At 42.0% G+C, this 25,716-nt stretch overlaps 1 protein-coding gene across 5 annotated transcripts in view; it reads right to left on the bottom strand.

The window, feature by feature from the left end:
• Window positions 1-25,247, bottom strand: part of sipa1l1 (signal-induced proliferation-associated 1 like 1) — a 59,466-nt gene extending 34,219 nt beyond the window's left edge. For 2 of the 5 annotated variants that reach the window (XM_035524293.1, XM_026998460.2), the window contains exon 1: window positions 24,986-25,246. The gene's annotated coding sequence lies outside the window, so the exon portion shown is untranslated. Of the gene's footprint in view, window positions 1-3,998; window positions 4,119-12,495; window positions 12,583-24,985 lie in introns of all 5 variants that reach the window. The other 3 variants (XM_035524294.1, XM_035524295.1, XM_035524296.1) reach the window with 3 other exon arrangements.
• Window positions 25,248-25,716: the final 469 nt, after the last annotated feature.

The raw sequence follows: 25,716 nt of genomic DNA, 5'->3' as shown, positions 1-25,716 counted from the left end.
CAACACTCACGCTGGGCACACATCCTTGCTGCACCAGGTTTTTGTTTTTTTTTCCCCTTTCTTTCCTCCCCCTCCCTCTCTCTCTAATCCCCCCCTTCCCTTCTCTTGCCCTCTTCCCCCCGTCCATTCTCTCTCTCTCTCTCATCCCCCCTTCCCTCATCTCTCTCTCTCATCCCCCCTTCCCTCGTCTCTCTTTCTCTCTCTCCGTCTTTCATTCTGTCCTGCAGCCAGGGAGAACAGCGATGGAACGTGTGAGAGTACGCACTTGCACAAATGAACCTTCTGCCAATGTTCTGTCCATCTGAGAACGAGCTGCAAAGACCCACAGACCCAAGGTGCACTGCGTTAGTACGCCGTCTAGCCCGTCAGTCCAGCCTCTCGGACACCGAACATTACAGATGCAAAAGCGGAGCGGTGACACATAGGTCAAATGGATGCCAATCAGATGACATCATAATTGGACGGTGGAGTGAAAGCCTGGCATGCGGCAGAAAACAGATTTGCATATGCGATATACAGTGTTTGCATGACAAAAGCCTGCAATGACAAAACTAGGCAGGGATGAAAATACGTAATGATTACTTAGCTTTACCCTGGGTTAAATGCAAAGTCAATTTATCAAGTTATACAGCATTAACTGAAAACTGTGAATGAACATTGATCCTCCAGGTTGAGTCTATATGATTGGCCAAAGTCCAGAGAGGGTACACAGACAGGTAGCAAGGCCCATGGCCCAACTTCCAGCCATGGACGCTACTGTCCTCCATTTACCCAGCACTGAAGTTAGGCTTCAGCCATCCCTGCGCCCTTGAACTGGACGTTGGAATAAGTATCTCTCATCTGAACAAGAAAGTCTGAGCTACTCGAGTGTGCAAGGCTGCATGTAGGCAGAGATTCGATGTCAGCCGCATGACTAATATCTCTCCTACCGATCTGAGCGGTGGTGGCATTGCGACTAGCATACATCCACTCTAAGGCTATTTGAAACCACAACTGATTGTATTTAACAAAGACCTTTCTATATTCACAGTTCAAGAACAAACAATCAAGAACATTTTCTTAGCTTATTTCACTGCAATGGTAGCTAAAATATGGTAGTGGAATATCCTTTTTAAAATGATTGGCTAGATAGGTATGAACACAGCTACATTAGGCAACTAACCAAGGCACAATTACAGTAAGCGAAAGACAACCATATTAAAAAGGCACTGGCCAAACTAGCATTACGTTGCAGGGCCCATGGCTGAAGATGATCTGGGTAAAGAATTTCAAATTCATATTACTATTACAAAATCAGTCAATTCTATTAGGCCTGAATAAAAACATCACATTTATTAAAACAATAGAGAGGAAAGAAAGCATGTAATCTTTTAATGAATTGGGTAAAGCAAGTGAAAGGATAAAGCTAGCTATAAAATCAGCCCATCTGAGAAAAAAAAAAGTATGACTCAGTGAAAAGCAAATATAAGAAAAATGAAATACAGCATTAAAGAAATATATGTGTGTGACCAGGCAGGGCCATTTAAGTACCATTTAAGTACTTAAGAAACTTACAGATCGAACGCTGAGAAAAAAAAAAAAACCCAGAACAGAGCCAAGTGAAGTATTAATTTAATGGTTTAGAGGAATGACACAATGCATCTCCCTTAAGAAAGGTGATTAAAATGCATTCCTTTGTCAAACAGTGGGAACTCGGACTTTGATACCATAGATCTGGCTGCTCGTACAACCAAACCCCCAGTGCCAAATGAGCCGGAGCTATCCCTTACCACAAGCTTCCTGATTGGAGCAGTCGCACTCCATAACACTAAAGCTCAAAGTGATGTGAGAAATGAGGACAGCTGGGCCAGATGGATAAAAAGCCATCGACACACTGCCTTAAAATGTACGAGTATCACCAAAATCAATCTAGCAATATCATTTATGACTTATACAAAAAATGGCAGTAGGCAAAAGCAATTTAAACACTCCATGGTACAGATTCAGCTATTAGTACTGCTACTCACAAAGCAGAGAGGGGGCTCATTAGGTTGAAAGTAAGCTGCACTTTTCATTTCAATAGTTACATGAAGAACTAAATGGCTAGCCTAGGTCTCTCGCTCTACAGATGGACGTTTCTGGCAGAGATGCACAGCAGAGCCCCAGGTTTGCGTCTTGATCATTCATCAGTGCAATCTTGGCCAGCACTACACTCCAACCTACACTTGACCATGATCCCTCCACAACTGCTTTCTGTGGGGCTTTTGTAAGTCATTTGCAAGTTTACAGCAACGTCACTAATTCAGTTTTAATTCTTCTCATTAGTGCCAAAGCCTATATATACACAAAATAATTTCATGACATTGGGGGAATAATAACAATGGGAGAGAGCAAGAATAATTGGAAGAGCATGAGGGTGTCTCTTTGCTTCTTGTTTGCTGTCCTTTCCAATAGAAATAACTAAAAAGGCCTTCATGGCCATGTAGAGGCACGTGCAGCAACTTCAACCTCCATGTCCGGGTGCAGCACTGAGTCCACTCAAGCCCTCAACGCTCCTTCGCCTCTCGCCGTGTGCCACCGTCACCACATACCCAGAGTGTCGTTCATCCACCTCTCCTCCATCACACCTCCAAGCTCAGAGGGACGCGCTGAGCTCCACCTGCTAATTTCCCTCGCTAGCGCTTCCTGTTCGGGCCGTCGGGTGAGTGGGTGCAGACAATAGCAGCCACTAAAGGCTCTTGGCAGGAGGGGTGGGCCCAAAGCCTGCCAGAACGTTCTGCCGCATGTGTTTATTTCTGATCAAGTGTCGCCTACTCGTTTTTGTTCTACGTTAAGCACAAGTCCTATTGTGAAACGCAGGTCCGAGGCCAGGTGAATGCAGGCCCGCTGAAATCTAAGGTTCAAATGTAGGTAAGAAAAGAAAAAAAAAGGGCTGATGATGGCTTGACTTACTGCCTGATAGTTACAGGGGAAAAGAATCCTGCACCACACCTTTATTTCAAAGTAGAAGGGAAAAGCTAATTTATTCAACCAGGCATGCTTAACAGCTACATGCAAATCCATGCACGTATGTATGCATGTCTGTATATATACACACACACGCATGCACAACAAGTACATATACACATACTATATGGACAAACGTATTGGGTTACCTACACATTGCACCTACAGGAGCTTTTAGGACATTCCATTTTGAATCCAGAGGCATTAGAGAGAGTATGGAGTTGTCACTACACCTTTTCAGTTATAATGGCTTCTGCTCTTCTGGGAAGGCTTTCTACAAGATTTTGAAGTTTGTCTGTAGGAATTTTTGCTTATTCATCCAGAAGAGCATTTGTGGGGTCAGACACTGATGTTGGATGAGAGGCGGGCTTGCAATCTCCATTCTAGTTCATCCCAAAGGCACAGAGGTCAGGGCTCTGTACAGGCCATTCAAGTTTTTCCACATCAAACTCACCAAACCATGCCTTTACGGACTTTGCTTTGGGCACCGGGGTGTAGTCATGCTGGAACAGGAAAGGGTCTTCTCCAAACTGTCCCCACAAAGTTAGAAGCATATAATTGTCCAAACTGTCTTGGAATGCTGAAGAATTAAGATTTCCCTTCACTGGAACTATGGGGCCTAGGCCAACCCCTGAAAACCAACCATACAGCATTATACCTCCTTAACCAAACTTTACAGTTGGCACAATGCAAATCAGGCAGGTAACGTTCTCCTGGCATTCGCCCAACCCAGACACGTCCGACAGACTGCCAGATAGAGAAGCATGATTCTCCACTCCACAGGACACGTTTCCACTGCTCCAGAGTCCAATAGCGGTGAGCTTTACACCACTCCATCCAACACTTGGCAGTGTGCTTAGTTATGTAAGGTTTGCATGCAACTGCTCGGCCATGGAAACCCATGCCATGAAGCACCCGGCGCACAGTTTGTGCTGATGTTAATGCCAGAGGTGGTTTGGAACTCTGCAGTAATTGAGTCAGAAGAGTGTTGGCGGCTTTTACGCACTACTCACCTTAGCATTTGGCAACCACTCTCTGTAACTTTATGTGGTCTGCCACATCATGGTTGAGCTGCGGTGGTTCCTAAACACTTCCACTTTTCATAATACCACTCACAGTTGATCATGGAATATCTAGGAGAGAAGGAGTTTCACAAACTGTTGTTGCAGCGATGGCATTCTATTGTAGTACTGCACTCAAACTCAGTGAGCTCTTTAGAACAACTCATTCTTTCACAAATGTCTGTAAAGGCAGGATGCACGTCTAGGTGCCTGGTTTTATACACCTGTGTCAACTGAATGGAACATCTGAATTCAATGATTAAGAGGTGTCCTAATACTTTCGTCCATACAAGCGTACATACACTAGATCAAAAGATAATGGGCCAACTCTCCAACAGCTGTTTTCTTGACTACTTCACCAAACTAGAGAAGGGCAACGCAATCGTTAATTGTGATCATTAATTGGAATTAACTGGAATACTCATACAGACACCAGCGCACAGGGCACATTTCCTTCAATTTGTGATTGTTTTATGATGACTGGCCACTGTGCCTTGTCTGTTGCTCTCCAACAAAATTTAATACAGTAGGATATGATACTGATCCTGATAATTAGCTTTCAATACAAGTTTCAATGGTAAATTGCTAGCCATTAGAATTAGATTTACAGTCAGCAGTTGTAGTACACCTTTTACAGACCATCTTAACCAATGCCAGTTGCACTAGTCAACAGTAGCATTCCAAACTGAACAGGATAGACCAGCTGCCAGCATCTGTGACCATGTGGACAAGGTTCAGCCATATTCACAGCCTATGCCGCGACTCCCTGTGCTTCCGGCTCAGAGAGAGGCTGCTGGCTCAGATTTCAGGGATGGAGGGGAAAGGCTCTCAGAGGAGTGATCATTGGGTGATCCAAGTATCACTGTCCCAACATGCAGCGAGACTCTCTGGCTGTTCCTTGAAAAAGGAGAACCTCTTCGCCCAAAAGCATAATCAATTTTATTCCAAGCAAGCCAATTGAAATTAATACAGCAGGTGAAATAAGTACTGAACACGTCACCAATTTTCTAAGTAAATATAATTCTAAAAGGTGCTATTGACAAGACATTTTCACCAGATGTCGGTAACAACCCATCCAATCCACACATGCAAAGAAATCAAACCATAGATGTCCATAAATTATGTGTAATAATGAGAAATGACAAGGAAAAAGTATTAAACATGCTTACTGAAATTTATTTAATACTTCGTACAAAAGCCTTTGTTGGTGATGATGCTTCAAGATGCCTCCTGTACTGAGAAACTAGTCACATGCATTGCTCAGGTGTGATTTTGGCCCATTCTTCCACACAAACACTCTTCAAATCATGAAGATTCCGTGGGCTCCTTCTATGAACTCTGATCTTTTAGTTCCTGCCATAGATTTTCAGTTGGATTCAGGTCAGGTGATTGGCTGGGTTTCTCTGAAACCAATTGAGTTTCCTTGGCTGTGTGTTTGGGATCATTGTCTTGCTGAAATGTCCACCCTCGTTTCATCTTCACCATCCTGGTAGATGGCAGCAGATTTTTATCAAGAATGTCTTAGTACATTTGTCCATTCATCCTTCCTTCAATTATATGAAGCATGCCAGTGCTGTATGCTGAAAAACAGCCCCACACCATGATGTTCCTGCCTCCAAATTTCACTGTTGGTATGGTGTTTTTGGGGTGATATGCAGTGCCTTTTGACCTCCAAACATGGTGTGTATTATGGCATCCAAAGAGTTCCATTTTGGTCTCATCTATAGACTATATTATCCTAGTATTTCACAGGCTTGTCTAAATGTTGTTGAGCAAACTTTAAATGCACTTCAACGTGCTTTTTCTTCAGCAATGGAGTCTTTCGTGGTGAGCGTGCATACAGGTCATGGAGGTTGTATGCATTACTTGTTTTCTTTGAAACAATTGTACCTGCTGATTCCAAGTCTTTCTGTAGCTCTCCAGAGGTGGTCCTTGGCTCTTGGACAACTCTTCTGATAATTATTTTCACTCCTTTGTCTGAAATCTTGCGGGGAGCACCTGATCGTGGCCGGTTTATGGTGAAATGATGTTCTTTTCACTTCCGGACTATGGCCCCAACAGTGCTCACTGGAACCTTGAGTAGTTCAGAAATTCTTCTGTAACCAATGCCATCAGTATGTTTTGCAACAATAATGTTGCAGAGGTATTGAGAGCGCTCACTGGTTTTACCCATCATGAGACGTTTCTTGTGTGGCACCTTGGTAATGAGACACCTTTATATAGGCCATCGGTTGAACCAGCTGATATTAATTTGCACTAAGTGGCAGGATTGCTTTCTAATTACTGATAGAGTTCAGCTGGTGTCATGACTTTCCATGGCTTTTTGCACCTCTCTTTCTTCATGTGTTCAATACATTTTCCCCTGAGTGATTTCTTTGCATGTGTGGATTGGATTGGTTGTTAACAACATCTGGTGAGAATTTCATGTCAATAGCACCTTTAGAAATATATTTACTATTGGTGATGTGTAATGTATTAGAAAATTGGTGATGTGTTCAATACTTATTTCACCCGCTGTATATTAAAGGCAGTTAACCGGTACTACAGAGTGCCCCACTATCTAACACGCTAAAACCGGGAAAAGCAACAGTGTCACCACTACTTGTCTTTTCACCTGCGGAGGCACAGTGGGTAGGCTGCTGCAAACAAAGAGGCCACTGTGAGAGACAGAAAGACCAGGCAGGATCCTGTTGGGAATGAGGATAAAATTACACATACAGGCTAGTAGGAGGCCACAGGCTGTTAGATGGCGTAGAGAAAAGGGTCTGGCCAAGTATGACCATCACCCTTACATTTATAAACAGTTACTATTATGTCTCCAAAATGTGGGCAATAAGTAACTCCATACTGAACATTTGTCAGCTACTGCATATGTACATAAAAAAAGCCTTGAAATAAAGAACACTTTGTAAATGTGCTGGTTAAAAATAAATAATAATGTGCCCTTGAGCTTCATGGACACAAGTTTCACCAACTATAAGTGTGTGTGTGTGTGTGTTTGGGTGCATATCTAAGGGTACAGAAGCCAGTTTCCTCTTAGACGTCTTATAACTCAAATGTATTCGTGCAAATTAATTTTGTAACCCAGGCTCCAAAGTGAGTGATGTCAGTCTGGTGGAGGCATGCGTTATGAGGAACAGCCTCAGCAAAAGCAAAATGATGCAACATATCCAAAGAAAATCACAGCCGTCTGGTAACCATGGTGATGGAATGAGTGAGCCTGATGAGAACTCAGACAGTAAAAGGGAGATGTGCTGATTAGTTGTTAGGCCAACACTGCCTTAATGAATAAGAATGACAATGAGGAATGCCATTTACTCAGCCTTAAAAGCATATGGTCTTTAGTCACTGCATTGGTTAAGCAATTCCGTCCTCAGATACTAGTGCAATGTCTAATAACGTCAGTACTGCAAAGCTTCATCTAAGCTCATGAAAGTATGAACTTTACTGCATGGAACCAGACGTATCAAAATATTGCACAGCAAGAGGATACCATGGGAGAGGACAACTACCATGCCATGTCCCCCTCGGGCTTTTTCACCAGCCCACTGCTGGACTGGGCTGGTAGCAGGCGCTATGGGAAGCCCCTTTATTTCCCTGAATATTGTTCGACTTCGTATCCTGTGGCCAGATCGAGCAGGTCACACACCCTCCATGACGCATGCAATAAACCTCCCCCATGGAAACACACCAAAGCTCTGTCAGCAACAGCAGAAATTTACCCACAAAATCACATGCACGTAAATGCTTTCTGACAATGACATTCATGTGTCTATCACTATGTCATTTATTGTCAGAAGATGGAAGTGTTTAGATAATGTGTGTAAATGGATTAGTTACACACATGGCAGCCCAATAGTAGCATCATGGCAGAGTACATTAAATGTGAAGGCTATTGTTTGCCACAGTTGTAAGGGGTTTATGCATGATGAAAAATTCACAGCTACAGCTATCAATATTTGAAAGCCGTTTATTAGCTCAGTTCATGCTAACAAAATGTACATTTTTATACACAGATTTGTGTCAAGCAACGTTTAGTCTATTTGTCCTGCTACTGTTTAAATCTCCTTTTGAGTAAGTGTCAAAGCACTTTAGTAAGTCGCTCTGGATAAAAGCGTCTGCCAAATGCTGTAAATGTAAATTAAACCAGTGTCAGATGTCCCAAAACTTCCCTCTAATAAATAAAAGCAGATTCCATTCCAACAATTACAGCCAACTCCATCATTCTGGTGATTTTTCTTCACTCCCATGTGGCAGTGAAACGCAGAGGTTCAGCAAGCTGCTTCTACACAGCTCCTAGCACCAGATCCAGAGGGAAAGTCGATCAAATCCCTCGCAGCACCACAGGCGTCGGCCCACCCTGCACAAGTCAGCTATAGCATTCGACCGTGAGGATGGCTCATGGCTCACTGAATACCCCACCATGGGGTAGAAGAGGAGAGAGGAATTGAGAGAAGAGAGGAGGGCTTTGCCATCTTTCTGAGCAACTCCCAACGGCCCACTTTGGACTGACGGGGAAGATGTGGAAGAGCATCTCAGTCTGAGGGGGGGGAAATAAATAAATAAAATCAGCTGGCAGTGGCCTGCTTTGGGTATTTACAATAATATCCCATCTCTAAGCTCGGTTTATACACCCGCATATGTTCACCACATTCCACGGGGCAGCCAATGCTCAGTGTCCAAGCTGTTTGTGTAGCCAGAAGGAGAGACATTTCCACCACGATGGGACGCCATGGATCTCATTCCACCTCAACAGATTTGTATGCGCGTTGTGGGTGTTTAACCTGCGCTTCATGCCGCAAGCCTTAGCCCACTGGACAGGACAGGCCCAGCACTGGCATGTGAGGAGATGCAGGGTAGCCCATGCCTCTCAAGACAAGCCACCGTGAGAAGATTCTGTCTGCATTCCTCTGGAGCACTGAGAGGGGAGGAGGAGGGGATGAGTCCTGTTAAAGCCATAGTCTCAACGCAAGCCGAAATACGCTAGCCTACAGCTGTTTTCACAGCATTCCCTCAACGGAAAAACAGTGGTGGTGAGGGGGAGATTCCAGGCACTCTTTAGCTGTGAGGCTCCCCCCCCCCCCCCACCCAGACACTGGACAGCATTCAGGAAGCAACAGGATTTGTGTGTTTTGGCCTGTCCTGTTATCTGTTTTAGTGGCCATCAAAAGTGCCTCCAGGCTGCTGCTCTGCCGCTGGACTGCCCTGGCCAGCCACTTCTCAACAGGCTCATGCACGTCCGATTAAAGCTGAACGCCATCTCTCAAAAAGCCTCTGCTAACAGCTGAGCACGGGATACCAGTGATAGCATTCAAACCAGCAGATTCTGAATAGTGATATTCAGTCTGCTTTGTTCACCAAGTCTACAGGCCAAAAAAGAAAACTAATCGTTATGTACTAGCTATATAACGATGCCAAAACGTACAAGGAACACAACACCTTTAGCCTAATATATTCATTTAAGATAAAGTAATAAATAAAACAGTAGATTCACATAGGTTTGTACAACATGTATACTAACCCCTACTGAAACCTGAGGCTTAATAAGCATTAGACTAAAGACAGAAAAAGGGCCAAAGGCGGTGAGCCTTTTTTTAGTCAGTACTCACTAAAACAAATCCTCATTACAGAGGTGGGCAGCTGAAGGTCCAGGATAATGGCTTGGTTATTCCACTTCAAATGGCAGTCTAGTTTGGAGCACAGTGTTAACCTGATATCTATTAGGGCCGGTTTCAACCCCAGCCTACAAAATGGTCAAAAATTGTCTCTTTTTTTTTATGCAGACAAAAGGACAAACATTCCACCTGATCATTTCACCTTTGTGTGAAGCATCCCTGTCAAAAGCAAGTACACAGAATGGAAGAATAAATAACAAAGGTGAGCCAACTGGATAATGAAAAGGAAGAGAGCATGGAATAAAAGAGCAGTGGACAACTGAGATACCTCGTTGCATTTTCCTTCAGGCCCAAAGGGAAAGTCTTGACAGTAATTAACACCTTTCAATCCTACTTACATAAGCAGAGCTGAAAGCCAAAAAATAGAACCTAAAAGGTTGTAAGGGGAACCGAGTTCCCTGTGTGAAAAACACATTTATATTGCGTATTAAAAATAAGCAATTTAAAAGCCAGACTTAAATGAAGGTTCGACTCAAACCAACTGCTTCAACAAATTTTTCCAATAATCTTGCTGAAAGATCTAAGTGAGAACACACGCTGGGCTCCTGTGGGCTCAGCGTGTCTATGGACATTAACCTGCAGGAAGAACTATCACAGGCAGCTCATTAGGGGGCGGTCCAGCTGAAGCAGGTGTGTGCTTTGCAGCTCAGAGTTCCTCTACTTACTAATATCTGCTCCCCGGACACATGAAAAAAAAAAGAAAGGAAAAAAAACATGCCTAGTGTGTCTGAATATAAGCTTTTTAACTTTAGATTTTAGCAATTTCTATCCAATTATGTCTAGAAGACAGGTCTTATAGAGGTCAAGCCTTATAAAATATTAAAAAGGCTTTACACATGTTACACAGAATATAGAAAAGGCTTGGATGTTACACAATAGATATTGGTCTGACTACTTTATTCTAAGGTCTTCTAAGGTCAATCAATAAAACACTGAGCAATAGGGAAACTGAAATGAGAGGAAATGTGGTGGTATGTTTCGCTAAATGGAAATCTTAATTACCTCATGGATTACAAATTAACACTAGTTCACAGTACAAAGTGGCATTGATGAAAAAGCAATGCAATCCATGAGAGCACGGATAACCTGGACACTGTCCTTTGACCACAAACATTTTTCAACTAAGACAACAGGACAGACATGGCTTCTTGCTCAACCCAATACCCCTCCACCCCCACCCCATGCATGCAAACCTGGAATTTGCACCTGGAATTCAAATACTGCACTCCTGCTCCTGGGTGCGTGGGGAGAGGTCCCACTCAACTGGACGAGGCATCATTCTCGCACAGGGCACCTGCAGATGTCCATGGCTGTGTTATAGGAAATGTCATGAATCTTGGCTGCAGCAACCAGTAAAATTTATCAAGCCATTTTGCGGTCGATTGCGGTCGACCACTGGATTCATGAACTGGCGCTATAAAATGAACCACCGGACATCGTTTCACAAGCAAACCAATATTGCAAAGCACAAATGAGATGCAGCTTCAATAATGTAGACCCCAAGATGATTTCACCTTCAGTAGTACAGGCACAAACCCATTTCACCTTATACAGTATAGACAAGCAGGTTTCATCATCAAAGCCAAACAAAAACACTGTGACCATCTTTGTCTCTTCCAGGCTTGTGTGCTTGTGAGACAAAAAGCAGAAAATAATGAATGAGACTTCAAGTCTCAAGTCCTGCGATAGCCTGTGAGGTGCATGCAGATTTTGGCTGTTAGCCTGTAGGGGAAGAGATGAGGAGATGCGGAGGAGCCATCATGCGCGCGCATGGCCGTTAAATCTAACAGAATCCAACGGTCTGGCCACTCGAGAATAAAATCACCACACTTAGAACACACAAGATGGTCAGGCAGGGAAGAGCTCCCACAGAGCCCAGTGCTCTCCTCCTCACAGGCTCCGAGGCGGGAGAGAAAGATGCCAGAGAGCTCCATTTCTACTGCGCAACACCATCTCAAACCCGTACACAGCTTCAGGCTTTTCCTGTTAGGTTTAACTGATGCATGGCTCTTCACAACTGCCCACATGTGAGTGACTCACTGCTCACAAAGTGATCATTTTCTTTTTCTATTCTTATGCTTCAATTCTGATTTTTACAAAGTTGACGTGCATGTGTGAGAGAAGTAGTATGTTAACTAGATAAAGGAAGTAGTAGGGAGATCCAGAACAGGCTGTAGCAGTGAGTGGCTAAATATATTGTCCACTTGTTTTTTGTTGGTTTGTTTTTTTTTTTAAATAAAACTTAAATGCAGACATTTTATAATCCGCAACACTGAGGCTGACTCAACTTAAGTCATGTTTTGTGAAAATGATCCATGTAGACACGATAAAGAACACTAAAGAAAAAATAATATTCTAGCATAATGAAGTGTAATAAAAAAAATTAATAAAAATGTAAGAAAATCCTAACCCTGTTTGGGCTGTAACAGAATGTTATTCCGGTCTGTTAAATTTAGAATTCATTCCTCATACCCTTCTTGCCATATTTATACTCCTTATCTTGGGGGAGGGGTGTACAATTCCATTCAGGTTCCAGTGGGAATAATGTCGCTCCCCAGAGTTCCACAGGATTCCTGTCTAATAGTTATCCTATTACAGGACTGAGCAGGGCAGGGTTCAGGCCACGGAAAGTAGCTGGCTGGTGGGAGACTCGGTGCTCACCATCAGCATGACCTACTACCTCTCCAGCTTCTCATCAAGCAGAACACCCCAGAGGACGCCCAGCTCCTGAAAGAGGGCAGTCTCACTAATGAAAACTCACTCACTCAGCTTACCACAGACGAGAGCTGTAGCCTCTGTGTCCATGCACGCCTGCTGGGCTGGCTTCTTACGCTTCCTTCACTGTTCCTCCATTCCTTGGCCTGGAAGCAGAGGAGACGTGTACCGGCCAAAGCCATTTATTTCCCTCTTCTCCTAGTTTGTGCCAAACTTCTACTTTGTGCCAAACACCAAAAACACTGAGCACTACTATTTTTTTCAGTGAGCAGCAAGTTTTCTACTGAATTGATTAAACTCGGTTTGCCTCAACCTCTTTTATAACAAGCACCGACTGACCCTTGGGGGCTGGAAGATCTTTGAAAGTGTACATAGCGTGTCACAATCACAGCACCAAACTATATTATGGTCCATCAGTTGTACCAGCAAAGCCATCTTGGATAGATTATGCAATGGAACACAAATAGAAAATGCAGCACAGAATTTTAGAAAGATGTATAACCTGGGTTTAACCCTTTCGTATCAATGTAAACCAGAAAATATGTGAATGTACTTTTATATCCATTAGAGGCAAACCATCGAGTCGATGTTTAATGGCTGGGAAAAAAAGGGATCTTGAGTAATCCTTCTGAGGCCCATGCAGCACCGCAGAGTACAAGCCATGGGACACTTTGACAGATGTGAAGCTTGTGCTCCTTACAAACTCACCAACACAAAGAAAGAGGCCTTGAAGAGAAAGCGCGGCTGCCAGGTTTCCACGGACACCTTCACCCATGCATCCAAATTCCAAAGGAGGGGTCAAGCCATCGCCTAATTACCGGCATCTGAACCGCTCCTTACAAAACCAAACTGCATGAGCTCTGTGACTCCACCCTACAGCCGAGCCCAAAGCATCCAGATGGGAGAGGAAGGCAGCACTCGCTTATGTTGAGATACCACTGGGTCTCCGATGACCATTACAGGGGGAAGTCATCTAGGGGTGGGGCAATAGCAACCAGTCCGCAAACTGGAGCTGGATGCTGTCATAGGGTCAGCAATAGGTGGCCAGTCATGCATGTGTGCAGCCAATGCCTCATTTCCTCACAATTTGTTTCCCAGAGCAAGGCTGGCAACCTTTGGCATGCCACATTCCATTTCTCAATTATGTACAATTTATTTTGGGCTGGTATGACAAGTTCAGCATTTGCATGCTATACCATCCTTGATGCAACCATACTGCCACAGTTGAGAAGACAAACAGTATGAACAAGCAAAGCCATTCTATACCAACCAAATTATTTAGGCCTGCTTCACACATGTACAAAGGACCTATGCTTCCTGCATATGGAACCACGACACAAACAGGTTTAGTATAACTAACATGTCTTCTTTTTTATTACCAACTCTATTCCTGTGGCACTCCCTGTTTTTGGAGTGGATACTCAATGGTCTTGGACAATCAGCTGACACATGAGGAAGATGGTGACCTTGCTGAAAGCATCATGTTACGAAATTACCATTATTACCCAGTGAAGCCAATAATGTCTCTGCATGTTCTCTTCTATGGCAACTCAGTAAACAGCATGTAACATGCGGGTTCTTACATCACCTGTATGCACCATGCAGATGTTGTCAGACTGGAACAGAATCCACTGGAACATAAGACAGTGAGTGACGGGCACGACCATCTAGTTCATCTAAGCCAGGATTTAGACCTACAATGCACCATTAATCACTTCTGTTCAGTACTTTTGGCTTTCTGAGAAAACGTGATACAATGCACAATGCCTGAGCCTGGATAGTGCTTCTGAAAGAATCTTTTATTGTACGTCTATGGGGTTTGTGACATACAGCAACCACACTAACAGAAGAATGAACACACACACACACACACACACACACACACACACACACACACACACACACACACACACACACAGAGAGAGAATTACTTTACTCCCCCTCAAAGGCAGAAAAGGAAGAATCCCACAGTGGTGCTCTATGGTTACCACAGCAATCTCCCCCCCCCCCCCCAACTCACACACACAAACACACAAACACATACACACAAACCACCACCATTCCCACGACAGGGGTAAGTGAGTGACATACTGTTAACCACTGCTCTGAGCTCTCATCCACCAGCCATGCAAGACAAAGGACTGCTTTCTGTCTGTAAAACAGTAGAGCTTACTGCTGGTAAAGTCATCTCAATTAACTCATATAAGGACCTTCTGCCAGGCATAAAGAGCTGTGAATAATGAAATGCAAAAAATATATTAAGTCTATTTTATGCACCAAACTAAACTCTGAAATGTCCTTATAATGAGCAGTTGTATAACTTTGTGAAAAACCCACACATTAACATCTTGCATCCTTCGCAAGTTACGAGCTTTACTGTAAAGTCACCCACTTGTCACCATGCTACTCTCTTGGAAGAAATCTTAAAATCATCCAGAACACTAAGAGTATTACACTCTTCTCTATAATGACTAACAAACATTCTTTATTCAATCAGTACTGAAGATAATGAGACCTTGAATCACGGCAAGCTGCATTTATAGCACATGATGCTTGTTTTCCTAAATTATAAAAAAATATTCCATATTCTCTGGTTTGACCCACATGTATAATCACCTTCACGTTTTAGCACAAACTGAATGGGTTCTATATACATGGAGGAAGCAAACACAGACTTGTACCATTATGAGGAGAATCTCATTAATGATCACTAATCTCTATTTCTGTAATCCAATTCCTGCGCCAACCTCAGAGGCCCCTGCCCCGTCATTTCCTACATTTTTGACATTATTTGAAAACTCGCTACCGCTGTTGCTGCTGTGGTGCAACGTGTACCAAGTCATTTAGCAGAGGAGGGCTGTCAATGGGCTAGCCGCTCAACAAGGCAGTGCAAGCTGCTGGTGGTTTTTTAAAAATTCAGGGTGGGCTCTTGTGATATGTGAAGCAGGAGCATGCGGTTGGACTGCCCACTGTAGCCCAGCCAACAAAAACAGTTATTTTATGCTGGCAACCACCAACACACAAATTGACAATGCTGCAATTTATAGCTCATGGCTGATTTTGCATTATGCCAGTTATTCTTTTGTCCATTTGTGTCATCTTTAAACAGTTTACAGTTTGTCAGTCTTCGTGACATGTGTATTTCAGTGTGCAATCAGCTTGGTAGACTATTACTGGATAATTAAACCAACATTTGAACCCACACCTGCAGCAAATTTGTGGTGTGTGAAATGGGAGAACTAAGATATGCCATTCCTGTAAAGTCCATCATGTAATGTGAGCACTCCTCCAACATTACAGTTTTTAAAGAGGTTCAGACCACAAGAGAGTTCTTTCACTTGGTGAAAGATTGATACTAGATCACTTTCATAAAGCTATTCTTGAGCAACCTCTAAATTACCTTTGCTACTGCACTCAAAAACCTCCAGCATTACATTCCTCTACAGACATAACTACAATTAAACAAAAGTAGAGCAAAAAAGCATAGCTGTAGTAAGGATATGTGAATTAGACAGGATACTGATTTTTGACCTCATTTTCTATTTGACAAAAGACAATAGAGTTCAAAGTTACAGTATTTTTGCAGGCTATGACCCACAGCAAACACAAGATAGGTGAAACTAGCATAGAGTGCCATTTCAGCTTGTCTGTGCAAACAATCACTAACCCGTTACCCCTGGTCAATGTTTCTCCTGACTCAGAAAACAAAATGAGTGTAGCAGAATAGACAGCGTGGACTGGTTCGTGCGTGGACATTTTTCCGGTCTTCTGGAACCTACACAACCCACAACGCTGGCAAAAAGAAACAAAGCAGAACTGTAAGAAGTATTGGGCTGCAAATGCTGTGAAGGCCATTCTAAACTAAATACATTTAGCTAGATTGCATAGTTGTGTACTTCATCTATATGCGGTAAGTTTTAATTTTAAAGAGGGCTGGGCAATGTGACTATCAAATTGTGTTTAATTGAAGAGTAAAATTAATGTTCAAATGAAGTCATCTTACAAAAGAATACACTTGGTGAATCAGTCAAATACAATGAACCAATACTAGCTCTACCAGATAATGGTGTCATGATAGAACGGGATACCTCTTGGAAAATTGACCTTTGGCAACCATTTCCTGAAGATTAGAGGATGAGTAGAGATCCATATCAACTGTGTAGGTTTCTCATCTATGCAAAACACCCTGTTCTCAAACACCAGAAAACTAAATGCTGACTAACCAACCTCACTTGAGCATGATTACAACCAGTTTATATGGACCTCACACAGTTCACACCCAATTTAAAAAGCCATCTGTAACTGGAAAACCGGAAATACTTTTTCCTTTTCCTCATTCTGCTCCACCGTGGAAGGATCTGGCCCAGTGGAGTGCAAGTAAGACAGGTTGACACTGCCACGAATGCAGAGCTGCATGTGGTAACAAACAGAAGGCTTCACATGAAGACATTCTCTTAGAGTTTCTTAGTAATATATTTACTGGCAAGTAGAGCTTTGGGGGGGGGGGGGTCAGCCAAGCAGCCAAGAGTCATGCTGATATCAGCATATCATGGATAAAGAGCAGGCACACACAGAGAGACACAGATACACACCCTCGATGCAACAACTTGCATGGAAAAGAAGAGGTCTCGCTGCAAAAGCTGCTAGTCTAGGTAAATCCTCAGTCAGACTTCAGTGTTTACGTTACCACTTCTAAACCATGAATCAGATTTTACACATGAAAAAGAATACTGCTAAGAGAGGTGACAAAATATGCATTTTGCTGCTCAAGGTGATCACTACCACTGGTTGTTTTTCGAAATTTGCTTATATTTGGGCAATCTCCTATGAAATCATTTGCTCTTACCTATGGATTGAGGAGTGAAGCAAACTGAGATGTGCATACACTGTTCTATGTTGCCTACACCCAAGAAAAACAATTCAAGTGCACCAGGGAAAACAAGCACTACACTTCCAAACATATCTTCAGTCTGGAAAATAATGAACCTGTTAGGAGTCATAACGAGCCAAATGACTTAACATATTGCAGAAGACAGTCGCTGCTTTTTAAACATAGGGCAGTGGTAGCTCAGTGGTTAAGGTCCTTGACTTGTAATCAGAAGGTTGCTGGGTCAAGCACCACCACTGCCAAGTTGCCACTGTTGGGCCCCTTAACCCTCAATTGCTCAAGTTGTACTCAGTCAAAATTCTAAGTTGCTTTGGATAAAACCATCAGTTAAATGCCATAAACAAAAGTTACTGGTTATCAAAGAAAGGACTTGCCCAAATTCATTTTAATGTGCTGGAATGGGATTCATTGAATGGAGTATTAAAAACCACAATTAACTTAAATGTGGAAAGTTTTACCCATGACCTCTAGGATTAGGTATAAATAGAACTTAAATCATTAAAGAATGAAAAATACTGATAGAGCTAAAAATTCTTGTAAAGTTGAGTGATCTCATCAGTTAAAGAGAGATGGCCTCATTAAGGCGCATCACTTCTAGACAATGCATCAATCCCAATAAATCCAACCAATCTTACCTCAGGAAAGAATGTCTTCATTAGCCACTATTAGTGATGTTCATGTAGGAATTCCTAAACCTACTGGAATACTTTAAAACATGCTATAAATGCATTTGTTCAGCATTTTAAATTGGTCTCTGATGTCTATTTAAAAAGTATGTGACTTTGTTCAGTGCAAAGCATGCTCAGATGCAGCTTTACACACCGATTCACATCCCTGTGAATTGGCCAAAGAATGAAAACAGGAGCTCTGTTTTGATTGGCTGGTTTGTACTAAGGCACCGTGATTGCTCACAAAATCAATAGCTACAACTGAGAGGTGAATCATGGGTGCCTAAACGCTTCAACAGTATATGTTTGAGAGAGAGCTGATATTATATACACAGAAATACAAATGTTAAAAGAAGAAATACTTCAGCTCGCAAACAAAGCTGATTAACAGTCTGATTAGATGTCCCGTCAAATGACTTCTCGGTAGAGAAGCAAATGTCAGCTAAAAGGAACCAGTTAACGCCTAACAATCAAACTAGTGAGTTAGCTTCGGAGTTATATCTTGTTAATAAGATAGAAATTAGAAATTCACTAGACAAAAGATACATATTGTATTGTAGACTTATATAATACAGGATGTTTCTTTGAATAGGCAGAAAAATGAAGTGAACCTCCCTGTAAATAAGCAAGATCATACTATTTAGTTAGCTAAGCTAGTAAGCTAGCTACTTCCTGCATGCTATTAGCCAACATTACATATACTAGCTACTTTCCTTTCGAAGTCTACAACACTACAAAGTAAATTCAAGTTGTTAGCTCACCATGAAATTTTCAATTTTAGATGATCTGGCTTCAACTGACAAAAAAATGGGCAAAACTTACACATAGTGAATAGCTACTTAGCTTACAGGTTGTGATAAAATTGAAACTGCCCCTCTCTTCAATGTCAAATGCTGAGCAAAACTTGCTTAATATTGTCCAAGGTTTGAGAAACTGAAGTGAAATGTGCAGTGCAAACAACTTTGAATTAAAGTTGTTCAGGATCCTGTTAAATATGAAAATCAACCATGCCCGTTGACAGCTCCATTCCTTGGAAACGGTATAAAAAGTGTGTATTGCCCCTTTGCAGCCTGGAACGGTAGCTACATTTCTGTACATAGTCTGCTATTTTTGTTGTTGTTGCTCCATTGTCATTTGTTGCCCTTCACAATACCTGCAGAACTTGTTGAAGTTCCTACTGTGCAGAGCCATGTTAATACCACCTGGCCTCCTTTTGTTATGCAGGATTTGTATTTGAACGAAGAGACAAAAGTTGTCACACATCACTTATCCTGGGTGTGAGTAGGCTTCCGTCATTGGATCAAAACATTCCAATATGAAAGATAATACTCACCGTCATCAAACAGTTGCTCTAAGAAATGTATGTTAATTAGATTTTTATATAATCTGTAAAGGAGAGTCAGTGTTACGATTGTCATGTTTTTAACCACTCTGATACTTTAGTAAACAAAGAGAGAGAGACCTGGGAGACTCTGGATGGCTCTACCCCTTAAGAGGGCAAGTGATAGTCTTACTTCTCAGTAGAGACCTGCTCTATGTGTTAATTCATAAAGAGTTAATTTAAAGGGTGTCCTTTGTGTATTAGCTTCATACATTTGCATAACAAAATGCAATTAGCATAGACACACATTGATAAAATCTCTCTTTTAAAGTATTGTTTCTTTTACTGACAAAGTGTATGGAGCATAAATATCCATACAAGACTCAAATTTGGCAGCAATCATTTCTCATCCTAGCTTTCATGGATAATGCTTGCATACATCTGAAGCAGGAGCTTGTAACAGGCATGCAATAAGATGGTGGCCAAGCTGGTGCCTCAGACAGGACTGTAATTACTGAGTCCATGTGGGTTAGACAAGCACATTCGTTACTAATTTCAGCCTTTGGAAATCATGTTAACACCCCTCTTTGCTTCAGCAAGAGACACACAATTTTTACCCCTTGGAAATCACCACAAGCTCTGCAACACAGATTAGGGAAAATTTCAGCAACAATGCAGACATTCAGAACATTAGGACCTTTTCTCTGCTTTCAGTTTTAAAAAGGTAGAAAACAAAAACTTGTTTTCAGCATTTTTGTTGAAACTACACCATATACACGGTGGAAAAGGGGAATTAGTCTAACAAAAGCTCCTGTATTTGTAACCACCAATACTGATCTAGAGATCAGAAAACTGGGTGCCTGTGATCCTCTTTGATATTCAAAGAACACACAGTCATTCTGCGAAATGTATGCAGAATTAGACAAAAAAAACAAACGCAAAAAAAAACAAAAAAAAACACCTCACTCATTAATATAAATTAAAACATTAAGTTACCTTTGAACATATTTAATCATTTCTAGTGCAGAGTTACACTTATTTAGCCCAGTCTGGCTACTGTCAGAAAGAACTCAACAATAACACCAGTTATTACAATGGTTGCACTGCGGCTAGCTGCAGTTATAAGCTGGGGAGCCACTTGGCAAATATATGACTCCTCCCCAGTGGAATCTCCGCCTCATTTTCTGTCCGTGCCCTCTGACTGTGATTCCTTACAAAAAGAGAGCAATGGCCCTTGAGGAGGGTGGCTTATGAGGCAGCCACGGTTCTTCAAAGTCATGCAGCAGTGAGTGTGCCTGGAGCCTGAAGCTACTCCACACTGTACTCACCAAATGGAAGTGAGACTTATCACTCTGCTGGGGTTCGTTACTAAGAAACCAAAGCGCAGTCACTCTAATCTGCCTCTTGTTCCTTCTTGAAACAACACAATGAGTCTTTGGTCAAATATCTGACTATATAAATGTATGATGTATATACATTTAATTTACCAAAAGGGCATTGGGTGGAATAGAAGTACTTTAGACTATTTTGATGCTGCTGTGCTACCATTAGCCAGTAACATGAAATAGCTTCCAAATGTGGTTAGGATAGCAACCATAGCTATTTGCAGTTGAAATTTGTTTTCTGTGATTTGAATATCAATTAATTAATCTAAACCTTTTTTTTTTTGTATAGTAGTCATAATCTACCCATTATCATACTGTGCAATTTTAACCCTATTCAGACAGGGAATGACATTACAGAAAATCCCACCAGTAATGACTCAAGTGCACTCCATGAGAAAGACAAATTTCTGTTATGGTATTGTACTTTCCTAAGCCTTTGCAATGCTGTAGGATATAATCAGCCCGACTGACGACACTACAAACGATTATTTCAAACCTTTACTCAAATGTATTATTCTACTTGTGCTCTTAGTTTCAAGCTCTAGCAGTATTGTCACTGAGGACGCCATTACATGAATGATGCCAAATAAACATTTAAATGACACTCTTTTCACAAAACATCAAGTTGGTTAATACAGCTTTGTGTTTTTCTTCAATAAACACCAATTACAAAATTCATTATCAGTACATTCTTGATGTTGAGTAATTATTGCAGCCATCTTAAATACATCTTAAACGGAGTTTGCCAATCCCCTTAAAAAGTGGAATGAGAGTGAGAAATAGAACACTGAAATTCAGTGCTCTGCATGTGAAAATGCTAAAACTCTGGACAGGCTTCTTAGAAGGTAATGTAATGCAGATATGTGTACACTGGAAAAATACTCATTGATTTCATTTTGCAGAGTGGAAGGAAGGAAGTGCTACATGTGCTGCCCTAATAATTCACGAAGCTGGTAGAGTTCTGCTCTGCCTTCCTTGTGAACTCCATTCTCATCTGATACGATATGCACCCTGAAGCTATGCACACATCGGAGTGGGATGTAGCGGTAGAAAGTCTTGAGCTAATGAACGCGACTCCACTGCAAGACGCCTCGACATCACAGGATGCTCAGACTGCAGGAGAGCATGCTAAGGAATACTTTGTAGAAACAGTATTAGCCTGCTTGGTAATGGCAACATACCACAGTAAATATATCAATAGATAAACATTAGGATGCAATTATGACAAATTACTTACCGCTTTGCAAAAGTCATGCTTTTTTTTAACTGCAATTTCAGTGCTCAGCAGATCTTAATGCACAGTGAAAGCATACATCAAGGATTTGTCAGACTGCAAGAACATCAATTCTGGCTTTTCCCAATTGATTAAAATGCCACGGCAATTAATACACAATTAACTTTACAGCAGGAGTGCAGCATACTGACAGAGATATAGTGCATGAGCATTTCTGTTCTGAATATAAACTGGTCATCATTTTTAGGCTTTTTGTTCTATATTTTTAAAAAAAATAAATTTAAACTTGATTCAGATTTAAATCAGTGGACAAATTTCATTAAATTTGGCCAATACTGCATGTGGCCAAACATTTCTGCAGAGAACTGATATGTAGTTCAGCGATTATAAACAAACAGGAATGTTTCAACCAATATTTAGATCATCCTGTGAAGCTAAGACAGCTTCTGCATTCCCAGTCGACTCAAGCCTATAAGACTACAATTGTGCTCCTGAGCAAGGGAAAAAACAGGCGACTGCCAATTGCTAGGCATAGCCTCTGAGCACAAGGCCTGGCCAAACACACACACACACACACACACAGACACAGACACACTCACACTGCTGGGGTTCATCAAACCCCAAGCCCCATTTTGGGAAACCTTGAGACATGCAACAGCCAATGCAAATGCTCTGTTGGGTCCAAAGAGAACTACTACAAACAATGTTATGTGATGCTTCCACTTAATCCGGGAACACCTACAGCCAGCCTAGACTGTGCAGTCACTCTGAAAGGCTGTTAATAATCCCACCACTGCCAATCATTCGCCCAGGCACTTTCTCTCTCTCTCATTTCCTTCTCTGCGTGTTGCACAACATGTGCATGTCCACCCACACACTTGCTCCCAGTAGCTTACTTAATACAGAAAAGGCGACACTGCATCCAGATAAATGCATCCTTGGCATTTGAACATAGTGGGTTAAAAAAAACTACAATCTCCGCGTGATAGCCTTGTGAAAGATAAGCTAGGCTTACTGTTTCGTCTATCCGCTACAAGTGGTTATTACTCCACTGCTTTAAAAACCGGCTGTAACTATGGGTACATGGAGAGACTTTATGCCAAGTGTGAAAAGACTCATTATTGAATCAATACATTTAATAGGTTACAAACTATTAATTCAACTGCATCAATCCTGTAATGCAAGCTCAATCCTGGTACAAATGTACAGAAGCAAATGAATCTCATTTTTTGGAGCAAAATAAAAACACTCTTTGAGAGAACCCAAAGTCTCTAATCTTACACCAAGCCAGCTTGAGTACACAGCACACTGCATTGTAGACCCTACCAGGGTCTTCTGATCGAGCAGCAGCAGCACAGTACCTGTGGTGTCACTCACCCACTGATGAAGAGGCACACCTGCTTTATTCAAATAAACATCCAAAGAATTGTAGCTATTATTTCCTCATGATGTAAAAAAAAAAAAAAAACTGAACAGCCTCAGTACTGTTCAGTTAGTCAATTCACAGAAATGAACCTTACTCATTAGCAAGATGAACTAGTCTGTAATCATCGAACCTATTCTCTCAATGAAGCCCCTCCTCTTCACCAGAGGCCACCTTGTGAGTTCCAGTTATCTAAAATTATCTAACCAGATGCATCTTTGCTGCTTCTTGTATATATCCCATTATCATGTTTATCAAATTTGTTTATCAATGGACTGCCACGGCCACTGGGTATGCACAAAAATATTTGAAAACATACATAAGATGACAGTACTATGGACTGATGTCAAGATGGTCGCGTTCTAAGACTTATAACTCACTAGTCAGGAATGTAATACAGAATGCGGATCTCCGTTCAGGTTGGTTTGCTACTAACAACACCGACTAAAAGTAACCCACAATTAAAACACTAGTGATGGCAGCACTGTTAAATGACATTAGTCAACTAGGCTTGGTATATCTTTTCATATATTTAAGTTATGAAAGACCACAAGCCAGCACTTCAACCAGGGGGCAGCTTTTCAAACTCCCCCCAATTAAACTGACCGCTACACAGCGGACAACCAGCCACATGCCCAACAAAGACAGAGAGAGGAGATGCAAAAGACCCAGCTAATCATTAAGGCTTTCTGAGGAGCGACGCCTGCAAGAATACTCACTGGTCTCTCTCTCTCACACACACACACAACGCCGTTCTTACCGAAAAGGTCTACGGTAAAACCATAATTCTGATAGATGCCAGTCAAGTGAATAAGTTTCCGATCGAGACTTTAATGCTGTCCAAGAGTTTAGTAACTAGATAAATAGGAATGAAAGTTAACAGTTATATAACACCAACCCTATCCATCAATTGTAGATTATTAGCCTAGCTGATAACGTAAAAAGATGGCAAAGATGAAACTGTACGTGCGGTTCTCAGCAGTCGTCAATATGTGGTCTTAATACGGCTTCAGAACATGTACCGCTGCAAGATGATAAAAGAATTGAAAAAGGTGCGCCTTTGCTAAGTTAAGCACATAGCTAGCAAGCTAGCTAGCGAACTGTCTTTCTATAATCGAGAAACCTGCTTCCTTTACACATCTGGAGTTGCTCAGGTATTAAAGCTGCTACGCTTTTCTTCGCCAAATGCGAATAGCTCGCTGCTTCTTGACCACCAACACAACTGTGCTACTTTGCACATCTTTTACTAGAAGGCAGAACCGTATCTACATAATGTCCATCACGTCAGTGGACACATTTGTTAATGCTTTATTAAACAGATAACGTAAATGAAGACATTTTAGCAAAAGGCCCCACCGCTGCCACCTGTAACTTTTGCGTGCTAACGCTAGCTTAGGGTTACCTGGGAGAAACGGCAAGGTCTCAAAACTAGCCGACCCCAGCTCTCTGTAACGCAGCGGCGCTGTTGACGCAAAGCGGTCGCTACACCATCGGCCAGTTCACAAAACCAGTTTTCATGTGAAATCACTAAAAGACACTGCGGGCTAAATATCATTCTAGCTGGTTATAAATCGGCCAGGACGGTGGAGAGACGGCTAACAGTTAAATCACAGCAGCGTTGCGAACTCACCTTCTCTCCTTCCCACCTCGCTGGAGTGTCTTCCTCCAAAAAAATGCGCTAAATCTCCACACGAGCGTTCGTCCAGCGAACAAACGTTAGAAAAATGCTGGGAAATACAAGATGCCCTCTCGGAGCTAGCTTTCTGTTTTATGTCAAACGTTTGAAGTTGACTGCATCTACTCCATCAACCGTACTGCTTTCCACAGTCTCTCCCTCACAATTGTTCAACTTAGAAGTTCATACAAAGTTGCAGCTCCGCCTCCGTTTCGCAGCTGCTGGTGAAGTCACAGAACACCAACCGACGGTTGTTTTTTTTCCTGAAAAAGTCTCGCGATATGAATGGAAACGCGAGCGAAACGGACGCGACCTGGCAGAAGGAAGAAGACAGGACTGCATGTATCTCGTATCTATGGGAATAGGGCCGCCTGGCAAGCGTTGCTCTGGCAACAGCACAGTTTCAGTGTCGCAAGTGCTATTCTGTCGTCTCAGAAGGCTGAACGAACGATCGTTGCTTAGCGCAACAGAATATCGTAAATGGTCGATATGCTTTACCACTGCGCGTTTGCCATACGCAATGGCTGTCAAAGCGTCGTTTGTTATAAACAGCTCGTCTTAATCTCAGAATTTCGTGTCATGTTCTACCAGATCAGATCATAGAAAGAAGCAGCTCCAATTTATTTGTCGCAATCAGTTTTATTAATAGTAATTATGAGATCCTTTGAATCTTCTGAAATTAATTC

This window comes from Electrophorus electricus, chromosome 3 (assembly GCF_013358815.1).
Source record: "Electrophorus electricus isolate fEleEle1 chromosome 3, fEleEle1.pri, whole genome shotgun sequence".
Lineage (NCBI taxonomy): Eukaryota > Metazoa > Chordata > Actinopteri > Gymnotiformes > Gymnotidae > Electrophorus > Electrophorus electricus.
The sequence above is the reverse complement of the archived record's forward strand: the minus strand, read 5'-3'. Positions and strand labels throughout refer to the sequence as shown.